Below are 22,178 nucleotides of genomic sequence, written 5' to 3'. Positions count from 1 at the left end.
ACTAATTGCTAATTAAAAATCCTTTTACAATCCTCCTAGCAACAATTCTCATATTTCTCACATCCCTGAGCCTTTTGGTGGGAAATGGGAGAGCGAACTCCACCCCACTGTAAGGGGGGAAGTCCGAGACTGCCTCATGAAACTGAATGTATACAACCCTATGGGGTGACACGACACACATCCCAGCGTCCTAAAGGATCTGGCTGTTATGGATGCTGAACCACTCTTCATCATATTTGAAAAGCTGTGTCTTTCAGGCAAAGTCCCCTGTGACTGGAGAAAGGGAAACATCACTCCCTAAGAAAGGGAGGAAGGAAGACCTGGGGAACTACAGGCCAGTGAGCCTCACCTCTTTGCTTGGGAAGATCATATAACAGATCCTCTGGGAAGAAATATTAAGACACATGAGGGATGAGCAGGTGATGTGAGACAGCCAGCATGGCTTCACCAAGGGAAGGTTGTGCCTGACCAATTTGGTGGCTTTCTAAGGTGGAGTGGTGGCACTGGTTGACAAAGGGGAGGCAACTGATGTCATCTACCTGGACTCCTGCTAGGCCTTTGACATGGTCCCCCATCACACCCTTATCTCTAAATTGGAGAGATATGGATTTGAAAGGTGGACTATTTTGTGGATATGGAATTGGTTGGAAGGTCACAGCCAGACGGTTGTGCTCAATGTCTGTGTGTCCAGATGGAGGCCAATGACAAGCATTGTTCCCCATGGGTCTGTCTTGGGACCAATACTCTTTAACATTGTTATCAATGACATAGATGATGGGATCAAGTGCACCCTCAGCAAGCTTGATGATGGCACAAAGCTGAGCATTGCAGTTGATACAGCAGAAGGCAGGGATGACATCCAGAGGGACTTTGATAAACTCAAAAGTTGGGCCCATTTGAACATAATGAGATTCAACAAAGCAAAGTACAAGGTAACTCCAGATACCTATACAGACTGGGAGAAAAACTCCTTGAGAGTTGCCCTGTGGAGAAGAACTTTGGGGTCCTGGTAGATGAAAAACTTCACATAAGCCAGCAGTGTGCTCTTGCAGCCCAGAAGGCCAGTCGTATCCTGGGCTGCATCAGAAGAGGGGTGACCAGCAGGGCAAAGGAGGGGATTGTAAAAGAGTACTGCATCCTAGTCTGGGGCCCCCAACACAGGGTAGATGTTGAGCTTTTTGAGAACATCCAGAGGAGGGCTGTGAAGATGATCCAAGGGCTAAAATATTTCTCCTATGAAGACAAACTGAAGGAGATGGGCTTGCTCGGCCTGGAAAAGAGAAGGCTGTAGGGCAACATCCTTATGGACTTCCAGTATTTAAAGGGAGAACAAATTTTTACATGAGTAGATAGTCATAGAACACAGGGGAATGGCTTTAAACTGAAAGAGGGAAGATTTAGATTAGATGTCAGGGGGAAGATTCTCACTGAGAGACAATGAGGTGCTGGAACATGCTGCCTAGAGAGATTGTGGATGCCCCATCCTGGGAGGTGTTTAAGGCCAGAATGGATGGGGCCCTGGGCAATCTGATCTAGTGCTTGATCCAGCAGCTGGCAGCTCTGCCTGTGGCAGGGGGTTGGAACCTGGTGATCCTTGAGGTCCTTTCCAATCCAAGCCATTGTTTGATTCTATGATTGCTATTGCTTTTTACCACTGTACAGAAGCCAGTTACAAGTCTGGGCAAGCATCCAGGACGAGGGACCAGTAACCATGGGGAAAAGAACGTGGATATGCGTAAAGGGATTGTGGTAGCAAAGGGAGCAGTTGCAAAACTGAGATAAACAGCTCAGGATGTGCAGATTGGGGCTAGATAGGGGAAAGGACCATAAAATAGGATCGTGAATTAGGGAGGGAACATGGCTATGGAAGAACAGGTTGAGAGAACTGCAGAAGAGCACTCTGTTGGGATAGGCACAGAGGAGTCTGTGGTCATGCACATGGTCTACCAGAGCCGGGGGAGGGATCTGCCTTTCCACAAGTTCTCTCATGGTTTGTGTATGCCATTGGAATTTTCCTTCCTTTTCACACCAACCACTGTTTGTTTTTATATTTTATTTTTAAGAAAATTACAAGCACACACACATACAAAAACACCTAGAAAAAAATATATCTGAAGTCACTGTAAAAGAGCATCAAGTTTAAGTGCTTGGAATTTGGAAATGCCCTTGGGGGCATCTCTGCAACAATCCCTGGGTGCACATGAAATACGATTACAGAGGGTTGGTAATTTTCCAGGAAATAATTAATGAGATAGCATCAGAAACTGCTGATCCTTCTAAACTGAAATGGTTTGTAGAACACTCTCAGATTGAATGAAATGCAGTCAAAATACAGTCAGAAAATTTTCATGCATTCTTCACTGACAGATCACTAGGAGCTTAAATTTAAACATCTGAAACATCTGTGACCATGGATGTTGTCTCAGTGCCTATGTGCCCAGTTCTTCTGTCTGTCATTTCCTGGTTTCTTCATGCCATACTCAGGGGTCCTGTGTCTCTCCAGGGAGCCCTGAGCCCCACTCTGACAAAAGCTTTGTTTTAAACTGTGATGTGAAGGAGAACGTCTGCTATGCAAAGTGGAGCCCTACAGCTCCAGCTCCCAGTGTGTCTGGAGGTCACCTTGGGGCCTCTCTTGGGATCAGTGTATTTCCAAATGTCTTTAAAGTTGTAACATTAAATGCTCTGCTTTCTTCTTAGATTTTCTCATTCAATTGAACTTTGAAAATACAGATATTCTAAAAAGAAATGGCCATTTGCAGGACTCTGAAATTTCTTACTCATGATCAGCTCCAACTACAATAATTACCTAATCCTTTCCTACTTTTTTCAGCCTAATTTTCTTCATAGGATAGACGGCAGTTACTTAATGAAATGATACTTGGAATTTATTTCTCCATGTTTGGTTGTTTAGTTTATGACCCTTTGGATATTCACTGTAAAACGCTGTAAGGAGAATTAGTATGCTCAGGGTCTTTTCATCAGTGAATCTAAATGTTTCACAGGTACGAATGAGCAATTTTTAAATTATGTAAATACTGAATAGTTGATATAAACATGGTCATTTTTTGTCTTTCATGTGTTGAGCTCTCTTTTCCTCTTAAATATACTTAGTGCATGTGTAGAGTTGAGAAACTATGCTTCAGAATCCAAGTGCATGAAGTGCCCAGAATAGATGCCTTCTGGTGGACACAAGTATATTTTTCACATTTTATGAAATTTCATTAGAGGAAAAGACTACTCATAATAAAATAGTAAATAGGTAATTATGCTATTGCAATTTATACTGAGGTTTCCACTGCAAAATGACAGATCAAGTGGAGCAGAAAATCTAAATATTCTCAAGCAAAGAATAAACACAAGTGCTAACTGGACCCAGAACAAATATGCATTGCACAAGAAAGATTCCCCAGTAGACATTACATAAAAGGTCTTGGAATTTTTCTTTATTCCTTTATTCCCTTTCTCTCTCTCTCTCTCCTTCTTTTTTTTTTTTTTTCCTTCAATGTACTGTAGAAAACAAACAGGTTGTAAGGTGCAAGCAAGCCAGCCCATAACTCAAAAGCTGATATGGCCCTGATGAGATTGATTTACATCTCTGTATGTTGGTGAACCGTTAGGTACTATATCTTCAATGGTAGATGATTGCCTTTGAAATAACTTTCAGTAGCTCAACACAATGAAAAACATATATATATATGAGTATACATATATACATATAATCTTCTGAGTATATATATATGCATGCTCATATATATATATATATATATATGTTTTCCATTGTGTTGAACTATAGAAAGTATATACACATGAAAAGATTTTTCCAGATAAAGGAGTTGGAAACAAGATCAAACAATGATCTTTCACTGAAAGGGTTCTTTTGTTATTTTATTTTTCCTATTTTTTTTTCTCAGACTTTCAAATGGATTGGAAAAAAAAAAATGTTTAATCCAGCACAGCACTCCTTTGAAAATAAGAAGATATGACATCACCTAGGCATGACAAAACTAAGACCAAAAGTTTGTTTCATTTTTCCATTAGGAACTTTTATTCTTTCATTGTGCTTAAATTCCAAATTTAGGCAAGATGAAGGAGTGAAGATCAGAAACCATTAAGATAACAGTGGGGTATTCCAGGTAGAATCAAAACTTCACTTTGGTGCCTTTATCAGCCAATAAGTAACCCATCTTTCTCTTTTGGCAGTGCAAATTAGCAAGTTCCAAACTTCAGTCTGAAACAGACAGGCAAAATACGCCTAGGTTCCTGGGAAACACTGGTTGTGCACCTAATTCCCAGTGCCACATTTTCAGATATGACAAAGTCTGTTCCTGTCATTGCCTCCTTATTTCAGCACTTCTGAAGTTAAGCACCTCTCTGTCCAGCATCAGCCAATGACTTCCACTTCATGTTATGTTAGAGGACTGGAAACAATATCTGCCCTAAGGCATACAGCTACTTTCCTTTTGCAACTACTAGTTAGTCCTCGTATCTGTTCTCCCATATGAAACTTTTCTTGATTTAATTAATTAACTAACATTCTGCTTCCTAGGTTGTAGCTGCAACCTTTGGATAAAAAAAAAAGAAATACCTGAGCATGGTATTTCAGTTCTTATAACAGTTTTTACAATATCATGGCGAATAATACGAACTCACAAGTACGCAGGTACACTTAATGACGCATACAAATGAGTTAACTGACAGGACCTTCTCTTAGTGTTTGAAGTCAAACCCATCCCCATGTGTTAGTTTACATTTTAATCCTTCATGCAGGTTTGCATCTGTCTTCACTGGGATTCTTCTGCTATTGTTTTTTCCATTTTTCTTAGCTGTGTTAAATCTTCCTGATATTCTTCTTTTTTTTTTTCACATTAGTTTTTCCTAATTAGACTCAATTAGCCTGGATAATCTTGCATTCGCTGTAACTCCTACACCTCCCTATTCACCTGCTCTTCCAGGGCAGCCGTAAACATTCAGCACCATGATTCCTCCCAGAGCCACAGGCATCTGCATTTTAACCTACTCCTCGTGCTTCCTCCTGACCCATCATTGATCTTTTTGTATCACCCTGCATCTGCAGCATCCCTCCTGCCACCTCCTGAGCAACACGCTCATTAAACTATGTAGGCTACTGAGCATGCAGCATGCTTTGCTGTGCATAACCCCAGAGACCACTGCCTTCAGATCTGGCAGCAGCAGATCTCCAAGGCCAATGTTTCTGAATTTAAGAAAGAAGACAAGGAGTGAAAGAAGAGAGGTTACAGAGCCCACTGCAAAAGTGAATAAACACACACAAAACCAGCTCCTAAGCGACATGTATAAAGATTTAGTGGTTTTCCTTAAGACAAACATCTTCCAAGACTGTCAGGAGCTCATTAAAACCAGGGAAAGGAAGCAATAAGAGGTGAAAGAGGTGAGCACAGCAAGGGGTAAAAGCCTGGAGAAATGAGCTCACAGGTGGGTGAAGTATAGACTATTAATAGGCCTCTGAGAGAGGGAGGTGAGACCTCTGAAATAGATTCTTGTAGAAAAAAAAAGGTGAGGCAAGGTTGGTATAAATACATATATAACATTGCCCTTAAAAGAATGTTTTGTCAGCAGTAGATTTTAATCTCTGCTTCAGGTGCTTAGCGCTTCTGTAGAAATATTTTTGTCACTAGAAGGTTTGTTTTAAAATTCTAGATGTTCTCCATACAAAATGCTTGCACTTACAATAAAGGAGAGAATTTAAGTTGCCTGCAATTAGCTTAATTGAAGTGAAAAGCGGAGAAGATCCTAGGAAGGAATTTCCCTGGTGAGCCTGGTGGAACGAACTGGGGTTTAAAAGACAGGATTAGAAACAAGTATTCAAAACATCTAGGAAATGTGAGTGTCAGGGGAGCCTTGGTAGCCCTGGGGGCAGAGTTCTGCACAGGCTACATCTCATGTTTTACAGTGCTGTGGAGCTGTGGAATCTGTTCAAAGCAGTAGCAGGGTAAATTAGAGTTACTAAAAGTAAAGCAGAGGTCTTTATTAGAAGGAAAGAAACTGAGCCTGTTCTGAGAAGGCTGAAAGGGGATTCATACCTGTACTGGGAAGAATAGTACAGAAATATGCCAGGTCTCTAAGTTTGGCAGACCTAAATATCATGATATTTTTACTTTTCCACTTATGTTCTACCTTGAAAGGAATGATGTTATAAAAAGCAGACTAAAGAATTGAATGGGAAAGGAAATTTTAAACAGGTTTGCAGCTCAGATGATCAATAAGAAAATTAAACCAAGGAACACTCTGTGGTAAAAATGAGTCAAATCAGTTTGGGAAGCAAAAGTTTCTTGTCTGTCTTCACACAGTTACTGAACTGCAAGAGCTAAGGGCTTCACCACTGCAAGTATACAGTCAGATAGTGCAAAATTGACTTAAAAGTTAAAAAATATAAGCAAAAATATTAGCAAAAGCAGGCTCTGTGAAGGAGCATCATCCTCAGGTTGCTTATACCTCATAAGAACTGCATTGGTATGATAAAAATGACAAAAATCAAGCCAGGAATTATGAGCAACAGAGACTAACTGGTCATGAGGATGCAAAAAATGTTTTTCTTTTACTCAGCATATTCATTATTTTCTCCGTTCTTTGGAATTCAGAGTAAGGGTTTTGCTGAATTAAAATCTAGCTTTTCAACACTTCAATTGTAGGGATTTCTTTTATTAACAGAGCATATGCTCTTACCTGTGTTTTCTCATGTTGTTTCAGTTTTAGACAGACTTAAAGGAGAAGTAATCTTTCTGGCTTCTGGTAAAGAAAAAAGCAATTTTGAATTGTTGGCTTTATTTTCCTCTAAAAGCAGTTGAAAATGCTGTTCCAGTCAGCCTCATCAAGAACTTGGACAGCAAAAAGTAGATTTGCTGCAGCTAACCTTTGGCAGCAGATGAAGTGAATGTTGAGGGCCAACACTTAAAAGGTGAGCTGGGCTGTCATTTGAAAATGCTGCAATTTGTTCTCACCTTCACTGGTTCATCTACCAAGAGGTAAAACCTGAGGGAAATGTAGGAGTCAAGGCTCTTTGGCTACTGGGGCTTTGCAGATTGATTTGGCATTTACAGCCACTATTACTGTGGTTTTACAATCCAAAATAAAATCTCTTTGAAGACGGAAGTTCAGAAATAAATGTTTCAACTAATTAAGAGTAACACTGTCAGCCTGAGATGGCTGATCTGTGCAATATAGACAATTGAAAGAAGACTGTACAAGAGTATGAGTGCATTGAGTAGCTGAGAATAAAGTATGAATGAGAGCACTTCCAGGAAGCAGACAGAACACAAGTTAGTTTAGCAAGAAGTTTAGGCAAGGAGAACCAAATTCATCCCTTCCATAAGAGGCATGGTAGGTCAAGCTATTCCTGTATGTCCCGATTCTGACATAGAGGTTGTTTTGGCCCGTGACTGGAGTTAAGCAGTATTGTCAAGCATGAACTTAACAAAGAAGCACTACTTGGCGGAAGATGACTGTGACAGGAACTATAACGTCTCCTACCGGTAGTGTATGTTCATTGATTTGCTGAAGTTGATGAGATTTCTCTTTCTGCTTCCCAAAGGTGCAGCTTGTGCCTCAACAGGATATCAGATAGAAGGCACAGAAGCAGTTGTGGAACAGAATAAAATCAGTGTTTCAAATAGTGTCTAATTTATATTCTAACTTTGAATAGATTTAAGAATATGCTCACAGAAGTTGAAAATGTCAGATGTTGCTATTAGTTTTGTAGCAGTCAAAATAATATATGCTTGAAAAAAGAAGGATCATTTCTCCAGAGTAGAGAAGGAATGATAAAAATAAAAGAACTCATGATCACCTGCAGTTCCCAAGTATGATGTCATTCAATCTGATTAATACAAGCATCATAGCTTGCTGCACAAGGATTCTGCAACAAGACAACCTGCCTTCTTTCCTTTCTGTCAGATTGACTATTCTGTTTTGTTTATTTTATCGTGATACTGAGGCTAATAGACAGATGGTCAAATGGCAGTGCTAACAAGCTACTGCTCTGAAAATTGGTGAGAATTAATTACAGAAGTTCTGTCATTGAATATGTAGATGCAAGCTCTGCTGCTTGATATATCTAGTGCAAGTGTTGTATATATCCACATGAATGGCTTATGTTTTGGAGTGATCTTCTCTAAACACAAACCTACAGGTGAACTCTTTATGAGAACTTTTAGTTTTCTAATGAGATATTGTATAAAAATCTGAGAACCACCTCTCTAGAAAAATCCAGATTTACAAGATGCTTGTTTTTATCTCTTTAAAGGTCTATATACATTGTTCAGACTTTTCTAAAGACTCTTATGTCTAGTAGCTAGTTTAGTCATTTTTTGTATTTTACGGTAAACTGCAATTCTATTTCTCATTTTCTGTCTTGCAGGGCCTGAAGGCATTATTATTTTTAGAAAAGAAGCAATACTAACAGAATATAATTTGAGTGAATATGATTTCCATCTGTATCTATTCTGATAACCTTCCTGTGTGACACAGCATCCATTTGCCTCCCACCTCCCTTTAGATATTTATAAAAATTAATCAGATCCCCCTTCAGTCTTCTTTTCCTTAGGTTGAACAGACCCATGTTTCTCAGCCTTTCCTCATAAGGGAGACGCGCCAGACCCTTTATCACCTTTGTGGCCATCCATTGTACTCCTTCTAGGAGATCCCTGTCTTTTTTGAACTGGAGAGCCCAGGTCTGGACACAGTATTATAATGTGACCTCACCAGGTCAGAGTAGATGGGGACGATCCCCTCCCCATTGACCTGCTGGTCATGCTCTTTTTAATGCACCTCAGGATACCATTGCCTTCTTGATGCACCCGTTGTGTACCAGAACACCCAGGTCCTCCTCCACAGAGCTCATTTCCAGCAGGTCATCCCCTAACCTGTACTGACGCATGCGGTTATTCCTCCCCACATGCAAGATTCTACACTTCCTCTTGTTAAACCTCAACAGTTTCCTCCCTGCCCAACTCTCCATTCTGTCCAGGTCTTGTTGAATGTTAGTACAGCCTTCTGGTGTGTCAGCCACTCTTTCCAGCTTTGTATCATCAGCGGACTTGCTGAGGGTGGACACTATCCCTTCATCTAGGGCATTGATGAAGATGTTGAATAAGACTGGACCCAGAACTGACCTCTGGGGAACATTGTTAGTTACAAGACTCGTGCATGTGTGCAGCTTGGGTTTTTTTTTTCATGTCAGGACTCTATATCTGGTGAATGTAATGGTGGTCTACAGTTGTCTGGGTTGGTACAGAATACATTGTATGGTCTCACCTATGATGAAGAATTTACTAGATATATTTTTATTGTTGCAAAATATCTGAAATTTAGAATATATTATCTAGTTATACTTCAGTGAAACTAACTGCATCATCTCTTAGATGAGTATATTTTCCCTGTGGTGGTTTCCAGAGACCTGATTCTGACTAAAATGCTGTTGTACCACACTGTGTTATGTGGGGTGACATTTCCTACTGAGAGGATGTGACATTTAAAGATCCCAGTCCTGCAGAAATTTACATTTGTACATGTCTTTTAAACCATTAAAGTGAAGCTACTCACCATCATAAAGTTAAAAGTGGAGAAATCCGTAAGGATCAGAGTGTACTTCAGTAATTATTGAATAAAATTTCAAAAGCCACAATTTACAGTAACCTAGAGAAAAAGGCAACAAAGAGTAGTAAGGTAATTCTAGCATATGTGACAAATCTGAAAATTTTAGTAAGCCATTCTTCCAGTGACTGTTATTACTGAGTGAAGACCTGAGTGCTGGGATGGTAATGTTTCAGCTGTAGCATGGCTGTGCTTGAGTATCTGTGATTGCTGCAAGAAATTCTAATGAGGCAAGTCTGAAATTACCACAATTATCTGATGCTTTGGAATGATATGGGTTTTCACAAGAATGCATCAACAGACTCTACAGCACCAGAATTCTGTAATAGATTGTACATATTTTGAAAAAGCCCCCCAGAGAAAACAAACAAATACAAAAATAACAAAATAAAACAAAACCCCAAACGATTTCAGTGCATGCTGTTTATTTTATATAGAATCATAGAATGGTTTGTGTTGGAAGAGACCATTAAGACTGTCTAGTTCCAACCCACCTGTTACAGGCAGGGACACCTCCCTCTAGACCAGCTTGCTCAAAGCCTCATCCAGCCTGGTCCTGAATGCCTCCAGTCTGGGAGCCTTCACAGGCTCTCTGGGCAACCTGTTCCAGTGTCTCGTCACTCTCACAGTAAAGAATTTCTTCCTGATATCTAGTCTAAATCTACCCTCTTCCAGTTTATTTCCCCTTGTCATGTCGCTACATGCCCTTATAAAAAAGTCCCTCTCCAGGTTTCCTGTATAGAATCACAGAATCAACCAAGGTTGGAAAAACCTCTAAGATCATCCAATCCAACCATCCATCTATCAAGGGTATTTCCCACTAAACCACGTCTCTCAGTACATCATCTAAGTTTTTCTTGAACATCTCCAGGGATGGTGACTCCCTCACCTCCCTGGGCAGCCCATTTCAGTTCCTGACCACTCTCTTGGAGAAGAAACACTTCCTAACATCACCTGAATCTCCCTTTGCACAGTTTGAGACCATTCCCTCTAGTTCCAGCCAGTTACATGGGAGAAGAAGCTGTCATGGTTTTATGATTTTTGGTTATCAGTATTCCACATCACAACATCATGCAGGACAGCTCCTGACCTACACATCTCCCATCAGTCCTTCTCTGTTTGTCAACAGCAGGTCTAGCAGGGCACCTCCTGTGGTAGGCTTTCTTACCAGCTGTGTCCGGAAGTTATCTTCCATACACTCTAGAAACCTCCTAGACTGTTTCTTCTGTGCCACACTCTATTTCCAACATATATCAGGGAAGTTGAAGTCCCCTGTAAGAACAGGGGCTAGTGATCATGCACCTTCTGCCAGGTGTTCATAGAAGGCCTCATCTATCTCTTCATCCTGGTTAGAAGGTCTATAACAGACCCCCTCCAGCATGCCCGCCTTGTTGGCCCTCCACCTGATCATTACCCACAGGGACTCAACCATTTCCAGCCCCAAGCTCAACAACATCAAAGCACTCTCCAACATAGAGATCTGTGCCACCACCGCTCCTTCCTTGCCTGTCCCTTCTGAAGAGCTCATAGCCATCCATTACAGTACGCTGGTTGTGGGAGTGATCCCAACATGTTTCAGTAATGACAGCTAAGTCATAGTCTGCCTGCCCCACAATGGCCTCCAGCTCCTCCTGCTTGTTGCCCATGCTGTGTACATTGGTGGAGATACACTTCAGCTGAGCCTCCTGCCTCAACCCCAATCCCATCATCTTTCCCCTAGGCTCATCTCTGGATGGCCTGGTTTTATCCCTTTTCCCCTTCATATCTAGTTTAAAGCTCTCTCTATGAGCCCTGCCAGCTAGGATCCATTTTCCCCTTTGAGACAGGTGAGACTCAGATGCAGCAATCAGGCCAGGTGCTGAGTAAACTTCTTTATGGTAAAACAAGCAAACAAACACACACACACACACACACACACATAAAACTCCACCCCCCCCCCCCCCCCAAAAAAAAAAGGCCAAACAAACACAACCGAGAATTACTGTGTTTGCACCAGCCTCTCAGTCATGTACTTAGGAAATGGGTTTTCCTGCCCCTTTCAGTATCCTTCCTTGCCACTGAATGGATAGAGGAAAATATAACCTGCACACCCACTCCATCTACTAACCTCCCCAGTCCTGAAGTCCTTTTTGATAATCCCCAGTCTTCTGTCAGTGACGTCATTGCTGCTGAAGTAAACTATCAATAAAGGACAATAATCAGGGGGGTGAATCAGATGAAGTTTCTCAGAAACATCCCTGACTCAGAACCCAGAGAGGCAGCATGCTTCCCTGTGAGCAGGGTCTGGCCATCACATAGGGCCCTCTATTCCTCTCAGCAGGGAATTAATTGCCTACGATAATCACACTTCTGTCCTTCTTGGTGGAGACAGTCTTGAGGGGTGGAGCTGACTGCCTCACCCTAGAAAACCTCAAGGGTGGACCACTCACCACATCCTCATTTACTTCTTCAAGTTCCAGAGCCTCAAACCTATTATGAAGGGGCACCTGGGGAACTGAGGTAGGTCAGGATGGGGGTTGCCTGCGATGCTGAGTGGGACCTGTTTCCAGTCTTCCTCTTCCCTTAAATTGCTTCCCTCTGATAAACGACAGCAGGGGAGAGGGTCCCTAATGGCAGGTTTTATATGAGCAGGGGGTGATCCTGCTGCTGCTCCTGGTTCTGCCCCAGTGACGTCAGAATGCCGCTGCCACATGGAGAACAATGGTTCCTGGCAGCTGCTCCCTGTCAAGGTTATCCCTCAACCAGTCAAGGCAATTCCCTGCTGTAGCGTGGAATGCATCAGCTTCAGGTACTGGAAGGCTGCAGTAAGGTCTCCCCCAGCACCTTCTTTTCCCTAGGCTGAAGAGCTCCAGTTCTCTCAGCCTGTCCCCACTGGGGAGGTGCTCCAGCCCTCTGATCATCTTTGTGGCCCTCCTCTGGACTTTCTCCAACAGCCCAATGTCCTTCTTGTGTTGGGGGCCCCAGAAGTGGACACAGTACTCCAGGTGGGATCTCATGAGAACAGAGTAGAGGGCAGAATCACCTTCCTTGACCTGCTGGTGATGCTTCTCTTGATGCAACCCAAGATACAGTTGGCCTTCTGGGCTGCAACCACACTCTGCTGGTTCGTGTTTAATCTTTCATCAATCTACACCCCCAAATCCTTCTCCTCGGGGCTCCTTTCAAGCCATTCTCTTCCCAACCAGTATCTGTGTTTGTACATCTCTGTGAGATTCCTTTATCATTTTAACTGGTCACACGGACACAAGGAAGAGAAAGAAGTCTTACCCCGTAATACATTTTACAACCTAGGATATGTAATTTTTCCTCGTATATGTAAATAGCAATATCTCAGGTCTTTTACCAGAGGATCTATGGAGCCCAATAAACACAAGGATTTTCAGATTTGTACAAGCACATCTGTAATTAGTCCTGATGGTTTATTAAGTACGGGGTATGACGTGTATTGTCCATCCATCCATATGTTATCTATTTCTTATGTTGCAATGGCAGTAGCCTGTAAATAAGAGTTACTGAAGGGAGTTGGGCAAGAGTTCTAAACACACAGAGTAGATGGAAAGGTGCCATCACAGTGCTTTTGTACTCTATTCTGGATTATGAGGCTGAAATGTATGATAAGGTGTCATTTCTTCCTGAGATGAGTATGTCTTGAATTATAAAATTGCTACAGCTACCTGGACAGTATGTTAATCCTTAGAATCACAGAATCGTTTGAGTTGGAAGGAATCTCTGAAGGCCATCTAGTCCTACTGCCCTGCAATGAACAAGGGTATGTACAGCTAGATGAGGTTGCCCAGCACCTTATCCAGTCTCACCTTGAAAGTCTCCTGGGACGGGACATCAACCACATCCCTGGGCAGCCTGTTCCAGTGCCTCAGCACCCTCACTGTAAAAGATTTTTTCCTTATATCTAACCTAAATCTAGCCTCTTTGAGCTTGAAACTGTTTCCTCTTGTTCAGTCACCACAGATCCTTCTGAAGAGTCTGTCCCCTTTTTTCCTGTAGCTCCCCTTTAGATCCTGAAGGGCCACGATCAGGTCACCTTGGACCCTTCTCTTCTCCAGGCTGAATAGAATCCAGATCTGAAACGCATGACACAAAAGTGCTGTAAGTCAACTTCTTCCTGTAGTTTAAGTGGAAGTTAGGATTTAGCTCCGAATGTGTGCTGGGAAGTCATGCCATCTTTCTCAACCAAATGTAATGGAAATCACCCATCCTAAATGTAGAAGATATCTCAGCCAGGTACAGCAGAGCAGCCATGTGACCATCTTGAAGCCATTGGAATTCATCTCCATCTGTTCAAAACACTTCTGTTCTTCCAATGAATGTGTTGAAACAACATTATACTGAACTGTCTTTGCCAAGTATGTAGGCAGTAGATGTTTCAAAAAGTGCACAGAATCTAAAGATAGTTCCAGAATCAGTAACCATTTTTACAGTTCCAGAAGAGCTACTATTGACCAGGTAAACACCAAACAGGTAACTACGTAATACTCTTTTACTTGACAGAAAGCCCAACCTTATGCCTACCTTAAACAGATGCCCCATTAGGTTGCAAGTGTGAAATGAATGTTATTCAGAAGATAAGAGCAACCTTAGTAACCATGAAAGCATGAATATTTTGTTCTGTCTGATCATTCAAATGGCAGTTCAGATATATTACAAAATCAGCGTAGGGGAATTCATAGTTGGGGTGCTCACATGCCACTCCATGTATTTAGCGTGTACATGAAAGCTAACATATCCATATCATATGGAACAATAGCTGAGACTTTAGCTAGGAGGGGACTGAGAGGGGATCTTATCAACACTGATAAACATCTGAAGGGTAGGTGTCAAGTAGGTGGGGCTAGGCCAGCAACAGGACAATGGCAATGGACACAAACTGGAACACAGAAAGTTCCATCTAAAAGTAAAAAAGAGCTGTACTGTGAGGGTGACAGAGCACTGAAACAGACTGCCCACAGAGATTGTGTAATCTCCTTCTCTGGAGATATCCAAAACTTGCCTGGATGCTTTAATCTGTCTCACTCTTGGGAAGCTGCTTCAGCAGGGGAACTGAACCAGCTGATCTCCAGAAGTCCCTTCCAACCCCAACATTTCAGTGATTCTGCAATCAGAAACATGCAAGTAATGCTTTTCAGTAATATTACAGTTCATCTGCTGTAACTCTAATGACACATATGTGCATCAAATATGTTACTGGCTATTTGTCAATGTAAATACAATTAATGCAAGATCAGCTCAAATATTTTGGGGAATGACTGATAACATTCATACTGCAGCTAAACATGTAACAGGTGGGGAGAGTTGGAGGGTTTGAACAGGATAGAGCATGAGATGTTGTCTATGCTGTTAAAATATGGAGACTGGAAGTTTTGGTAGGTTGTTTTGGATTTGTTCTCCCACCAAGGCTTAACAGCAGTGACAGGGACTTTCAAGAATGAACTATGGCTTCAAGAATGAAGTATGGAATAAGATACAATAACAACCTCAAAGCTAGATTCATGAAGGCAAATACATCTACAGCCCTATCCTTCTTACCTGCCTAGGTAATCAAGGCAGTTTTAGTAAGAAATATTTACTGCCTTTGAAATCAGTAGTACTGCATTTAACTACAACATCAGATTGTACCTGTTTTATGTCCCTTACATTCATTATTTGGACCTTAGTTGTTTTGCATGTATTGAATAGAGAATTGGATTGGACCATCTGAGTCACTGACTTCCCACAATTGTTTGTAATTGCATGAGAATTGTCGTCCAGAAGAGTTTGAGAAACATTCATTCATCAAAAGAGGGCAAGGGTGGTGATTGCCCCTCTCTATTTGTGCGGGCCTATTGGAAGTACTGTTCCCAGGCCTGGAGCTCCCAGCACAAGAAAGACATGGAACTTTGGAGAGAGTCTAGAGAAGGACTACAAAGATGATCAGAAAAATGGAGCACCACCTTTATGAAGTAAGGTTGAGGGAACTGGGCTTAAGCACTTTGGAGAAAGCTTTGGGGAGACCTCATTGCATCCTTCCAGTACTTATAGGGAGGTTATGAGCAGGAGGGAGACCAGCTTTTTACATGGTCTGATAGTGCCAGGGCTAGGGATAACGTTTTTTTCACTAACAGAGAGGAGTTTTAGATTAGACATTAGGGAGAAAATTTTCACTCAGAGAGTGGTGAGGCACTGGAACAGGCTGCCCAAAGAAATTGTGAATGACCTATCCCTGGAGAAGTTCAAGGCTAGGCTGAATGGGGACCCTGGGTAGCCTGATTCAGTTGGTTCCACCTGCTCATGGCAGGTGGGTTGGAGCTATATGGACTTTAAGGTCCCTTCCAACCAAAGACATTCTACGAATTCATGATTCCAATGTCACAAGCTTGTCACCATATGTTGCAAGGCATCCCTAGAAAATGATGTTAATATTAAGAAGCTAACCTTTCTGGAACAACAGGGTCACAGCTACAACTGTGATAAATAGAAAAGTGAGCATGTGCTCCTGAATTACTGAAAAGTGAGAAGTGAGAGAAGTCTGAAAGGATTCTGCATTCAATCCAAATGTGTTTGTGAGAGGAAAAGAACAATTTATTTAATATCAATATTCACTATATTAAATATAAATTGGTGTCCTCCAGAAACTTTTTGTTAACAAGTCAGCAAACTTTCTCTTTTGAAAGTGCTTTCAAAGCTTATTATGCGCTGATTTTATAGAAAGGATTATTGGAAAGGGAAATCCAAAGGAATAACGGCCAAGTTTGTTCTCTGTAATGCTGCTTGGAGTCAACTCTTGGGCCCTCAGAATCCAATATTTGTGTTAATTTATGAGATTTCTGGAAGAAATGATTACTAATTAGCTATCTTTTCCATTCTTAGATGTCTATCTGCTATGAGGATAACAAATTTTATGCTCTGTACTCTGACTTCACCTTCATTAGTGCATGCTGACATTTTCATTCCTCAGAGCCCCTGAAAGTTCTTGATACATACTACTACTTTTCAGAGTGACAAAAAAGGTGAATGTATAATTAAGGCATTTTGAAATGGCAATAAAATTTACTTGGTAGTTTACTTTAGCCATATGTACTCTTTATTACTCTGAACTTACATATTTTCAGAAAGGAACATTTCACCTGTGCAGCAGATAATACAATGCCAGCTGAAACTGGGGGGGAAAGCTTGTGAAATTTCTATTGGATTAACTCTTTACTGAAAGCAGGATAAGAAGGATTTTCTTATGTTGGCTAAGAATTTCTTCCAAACCAGTGATTATCCACTCTTTATAACTCTTCTCTCAGCAAAGGTCTAAAAAGTTAATTCAAAAGAAGAAATGATTCAAATATCAAATTCTGAAATATATCAAAAGTATATATATATATATATATATATATAAAAAGACATATCACTTCCCAACCTGGATGGATCTGAAACGATGTTGTTCTGAATCCAGATGTACTAAATATTGGAAGTCATTGTTTAATTCATTCCAGTTTAAAGATATATCTGAAAACCACTACCATGAACACAGCTCCCAGTAAAATCCAGTGAGAAAGTAGTTTTGGTAAGTATGGTCTGGCTTGAGAGCTGTGAAGGAGACACAGCACTTTTCTTTATCTGCGTGGCACTCTTATTTTCAGAACTTTACTGTGCTACAGTAAACATCCTGTATGCATGGCACTTCCAATTCCTTCCAAAGCCTTTGCTAAGCTTTTATATGCACTACTTTATATAACTCCAAGATAAGCCTTTTGAAGACACATAATATAGGATGAAGTATGGTAGTAGCATGAGTCACCTATAGTGATGTATTTGAAGAAAAGATTTGTTGACAACCAGAACAAATGGTCACATCAGTCTTGGCATTTTATAGCAGCTTGATGGCATTTAGTTCCAAAGCCTTAGCGATTGGGCAAGGGCAAATATATTGGTTGTCATGACCACCATCTCAGGCAATGTTGGTTGTTTCCTGTCAGATACTGGTAAAGCAGCAAGAGGACATATTATTATCATTAATTTTAATAGCTTTCCACATTTTATCCAGAGTAGTAGAGAGGATTTCGTGTTGTGTTTGGTTCTACTCTTGTCAAAATCTGTGTAGAAAATGAGGGTGGCTTTGGAGATTGATACACAATTAAAGAGGGAATGGAATGTGCAGGAATACACCAAATGTGTCATCTCAGGGAAAGGAGGAAAGGACAGGAAAGAAAAGAACAACAGTTTAGCTTTCCAACGAGTGGCTTATTGACATCGGAACAGATTATTTCTGATGCTTCTATACTTGTACAAAGACTGGGCAGAGAACAGCAGAAAAAATGTGTTAAAAGAAATACTTGTTGAGGAGCGAGAGAGTAACTCTGATTTTGTAAGTAACCAGGATGAGTGGTGGAGGAAGTAGGGGTAGAGAAGGAGGAGAGAGAGGGATTAATTCATTCGGTCCTTCAGATGCTTGAATCAATGCAGTAGGGAGGTTTGGAGACTGACAGCTAGACACAGAGATCTTGAACTAATTCTGTGCTCCCCTACACATAAAGGCAAATACTTTCCTTTCAGAAAATGACATTTGTATGGAGATTCTTCTACTTTGCATATTGTTAAATAAGTCACTCGTAAATACTGAGATATCATAGTGGGATAACTAGTAATTGCCAGAGATCTTCTGAAGGTTGTTATGAGAGTAGAATTCCATTATTATTGTACATTAAATATACATAATATGTATTACATATTATTATTATTAATACACATATTCTAGATTATATTTGTAATGATGCTTGGATTTTGGACATTTTCTCTCTGCTCCCCCAGTTGTTGTGCCTTACACAGGTTTTCAGGAAAGGGGTTCACCTGCTCAGGAGGCAAGTTCTCTGCCCAGTAGTCTACCATGGGAAAGATGTACAGTACTACAGTCTACAGCTTCTGCCTTTTAAAACACCATATACAAACATTCCTTAAGGATTCAACAGAGCTCTAGGTCCAGCAACATTTTAATCCAGTGCTCTGTGTTAACTGCTTATGAACAATTAAGAGCTGTCTGATTTTGTTTGCTGACTGAGGGTAAGTTTATTTATCTCCAGTGATGAGAAGTCAATTCAAACTTTCAACTTATTTTTGGGTTCTATGTTATTAAGTTGGGCACAGTTGGTCTACTGGATCTGTCTAAACTGTTTAGAGAGGATGACAATTTAGGAAAAAAAGTTTTATGAGAAATTCACAGGCTTTCAAGTTAAAGGAAGAATTTTCAGGCATAAGACAAGGTAGAGATGCAGAAGTTTGTAAAACGAAAAAAAAAAAAATGTGATTCCAGCTGAAAAGTTTGTCTGTAAATAATATATTTAATCATAGACCATCAAAATCTTTGTTATCCACTCTCTAACCAGGCCTACTTTAGGCTCAAAACCCACTAATGCATGCTTGTGAAGGGACTGAATGAACACTGCTTTATGTGTCCTAATATCTTGCTTCCTACTCTTTTTGTATGGTTTTAGATATGTTCTTTTATTAAAAAAAAAATAAAATCCTTAAGAATAGAGATCTCTTTTCTTTCTCTTTCTTGTCAGTATGCACTTCTGTTGAAAGAAAACATTTATATTTCTGCATTTCTATTTTGCCACATCTATAAAACATTACAAAGGTACTAAAGAGGGGGGATGTCCTCAAATTTAATTTTAATGAAACCTACTGGTTTTCCTATCTCTTCCCACTGCAAATGGTTTCTATATCCTCTCACAACCTTGCTTACCTTTTCTGACAAATATTCTCTGCTTTGCCAATCGGCTTCTTTTTAGCTGTCTCTTACTTACAGTTCTAATGCAAAGTCAGACTGTTATGTGGAGATCATTAAATCCATTCCTTCTTATGTTCCACCCCCCTCCATTTCTTTAGCATGAAAAGAACTTTGCAGAAGGCTTTGGAAAAAATCATCAAAACTTCAACCAACTCATTTATTTTCTTGTTTATAAAAACTGAAATAAAAAGAATACATTATATAGAGTAACTTAAAAAGATCTTAATGATAACACAATGTATACGGACATTTTCCCCTCCTGATTTTCTTTTAAGAATCTGTAGTCTGTGGACTTGAAGGTTGCCAAGGTGAATGTTTACTATCTTCTCTGTTGTTTTTTTTTTTTTTTTCCCTCTTTAATTTTATACAGTTTTTGCAACTGTTAAATTTCTCAGTCTTCTGTATCAGAGGCATCTTGAGAATCAATATAACGCATTGCTGACTTTTTGCCTGCTCTTAAAAATTCTGATGCCTATGTATTTTTTTTTCTGCATTACTGATAGTTTCTTAAGTGACTGAATGTGAAGTACTGTAACAAGTCATGCTTGAAAATAGCTAAAGTAATCTAAAATTATGCCTTTGTTTACTTTTAATGCTCTCTTTTCTTTCGCTTTCTTAATTAGAGTCTATTTCTAGAATTCTGTTCACTAATAAAATTATACATATAGGGAAGGCAAACTTAATTATCTTACCATGGACTGCTGTGGGCCCCTCTTTGAGGGCTCTGGCATCTCAGCTCATGTTTTCTCCAACATCAACTGAAAGCACAAGCTGTCATTTAAGACTGCAGCCTAACATTTTATGCAGCTTAATAGCTCTACTGACTGTTCATGTTATTTGAGACGCATTTAAAACCTGATCTTGCTTTCACCAGGGAAATGATAGGAAAATCTAATGAAACCGAAGCACTTAGAGGTGTAAAAGTAAACATATATGGAATGATATGCAGGACTGGTAAATTGTACAAGAGGAGGTTTTGAAATATCTTTCTGATTGCTTGCTCTTTTTATCTGCTCCTTTCCTCATAACTATTTGAAGCATTATCACTGTAATATATACTGTTGCAGGTTGAATGTCCTCAATGAAAGTGTAGTTTCTCTAAAATCACATTAAACCTAAACATTTCCTTTTGGAACAGCTGTCTGTCTCATGGCTATTTGAATCTGTTTTTGAAATACATATCCCTAGTTTATACTACTGAAATGCGGATTTAAAATTAATTTTAGTGCATATAAGACAAGTAGTCCTAATGCTTGATCTCTTTTCTGATCCAAGGGAAAGATTGTCTGCCCTCTCTCTCCAGTATGACCTTCAAGTCTATCCTCGTTGAAGACAGAACACTTTACCATAGTGAGTTTCGGTTTTGATGAAGTGGCATTTTCCATTTGTGGGAAGTTTTCAGACAAACACCATAGGATGTGCATTCCTCACATACAAAGCTCTTCATGTAATTCACTAGTGGTGGTATCTACTACAAAAGGAATGCAGTATGAAGTGGAGTTGTCTCAGACTTTTTCCAGGCAATATTAGTATTCACTTTCAGCCCGACTATGTCAGCTTTTGCTTCTGAGTCATCAACACGTATAAAAGTCTTCCCATAGAAATTTGTAGGCTTGGACAATATTTATTTTCCACAAACCTTTATTTCTCCTTTCTCTCTTTTCCAGAAATAATTTGAATATAAATGAATGCCATGCTCTCCTGATGACTTTGCAATAGGTCTATATGTTTATTTCTATTTGTTTTGCCCTAAAAAAGATTCGATTTTCAACTTTTTTTTTCTTTTGTTTGCTTTCACACTCAAATCCATTCAGTGAAGAGGGAAATTAACAACTCAGGTATTTTGTTGTTATTGAGGAACTTGCCCCTCACATTGTTTTTAACCTTAAGGAACAGCTAAGTGCTGGGATAGTACATCAAGTGTGTCAAGACAACATAAGTGGTAATGGAGCCCTACTTTTATTCTTACTGTGTGTACACTTCTGCAGTGTACCTGCTGAATGCAGTACCATCAAGCAAATACATTGCAATACCCCTTTCTAGTCATAATGCTGTTTCTTAATAGTGGTTAGTGAAGGTCTTGCAGCATTTTGAACTCCACATCCTTATCTCCAGAGTTTCAAGAAAAAAAATGCAATGGAGAGTAGCTGAAATTACATGTGCTACAGATCACCTCTCTGTATTGGAGCCATTGTGATTCTTCCAAAAGCTTTTAGTCAGAAGGTTAAACAAGGTAAGAATGTTTCTGTCTTCTTGACATAAGGGCCTGTTACTCTGCCTTTTCCTTTGCTCTCTGAAGGAGAAATGAAAATATATATTTTTTTCCGAAATGTTTTTCCTGTTCTTCCGAGCTTTAATTTATGAGGATAAATGATAAATGAAGAAATCACTGCTATGTTCTTCAAACAGGTTTTCAATTTTATGTGATGTGTTTACTTTTAACTGTAAACCTAATTAAAATTTTCTGCCATATATAAGAGCAAAATACTCAACTGTATTTCCAGAGATAGAATAAGGTACTTGTAAAGGACTTCTGACAGTTATTTTTTTCCTGTATCAGTAGTTATACACCTCCTAAAAACCTGCCTTTTTGTATTAGAGAAGGCTGAACACAGTTTCTTAGGAGCTATTGTAGGCATGAAGAGGGTCTAAATACACTTTATTTTGGGAAAAAAGACTTCACTGATTGGAATAAAGAGAAGCTCGGATGGCTAAGCAGGCTGGTGACTGAGAGTGCTGTGTTAGACTGTACTGAATTCTTAGTTGCTTATGTTAAGCA

The 22,178-nt window shown here is 40.0% G+C and overlaps 2 long non-coding RNA genes across 2 annotated transcripts; one reads left to right on the top strand and one right to left on the bottom strand.

Annotated features, from left to right (window-relative positions):
• Positions 1-9,512: 9,512 nt before the first annotated feature.
• On the bottom strand, positions 9,513-12,288 carry LOC121107028. Its single transcript, XR_005840301.2, has 3 exons — positions 12,057-12,288; positions 11,735-11,805; positions 9,513-9,669 (listed from the first exon to the last, which is right to left on the bottom strand). It is a non-coding gene; the product is annotated as an uncharacterized LOC121107028 (long non-coding RNA).
• Positions 12,140-21,632, top strand: LOC121107027. The gene is made up of 3 exons (XR_005840300.2): positions 12,140-12,415; positions 20,675-20,749; positions 21,515-21,632. It is a non-coding gene; the product is annotated as an uncharacterized LOC121107027 (long non-coding RNA).
• Positions 21,633-22,178: the final 546 nt, after the last annotated feature.

The sequence above is a fragment of the Gallus gallus genome, chromosome 1 (assembly GCF_016699485.2).
Source record: "Gallus gallus isolate bGalGal1 chromosome 1, bGalGal1.mat.broiler.GRCg7b, whole genome shotgun sequence".
NCBI classification, from domain to species: Eukaryota; Metazoa; Chordata; class Aves; order Galliformes; family Phasianidae; genus Gallus; species Gallus gallus.
Note: the sequence above shows the minus strand (reverse complement) of the source record. Positions and strands in the feature narration are given on the sequence as shown.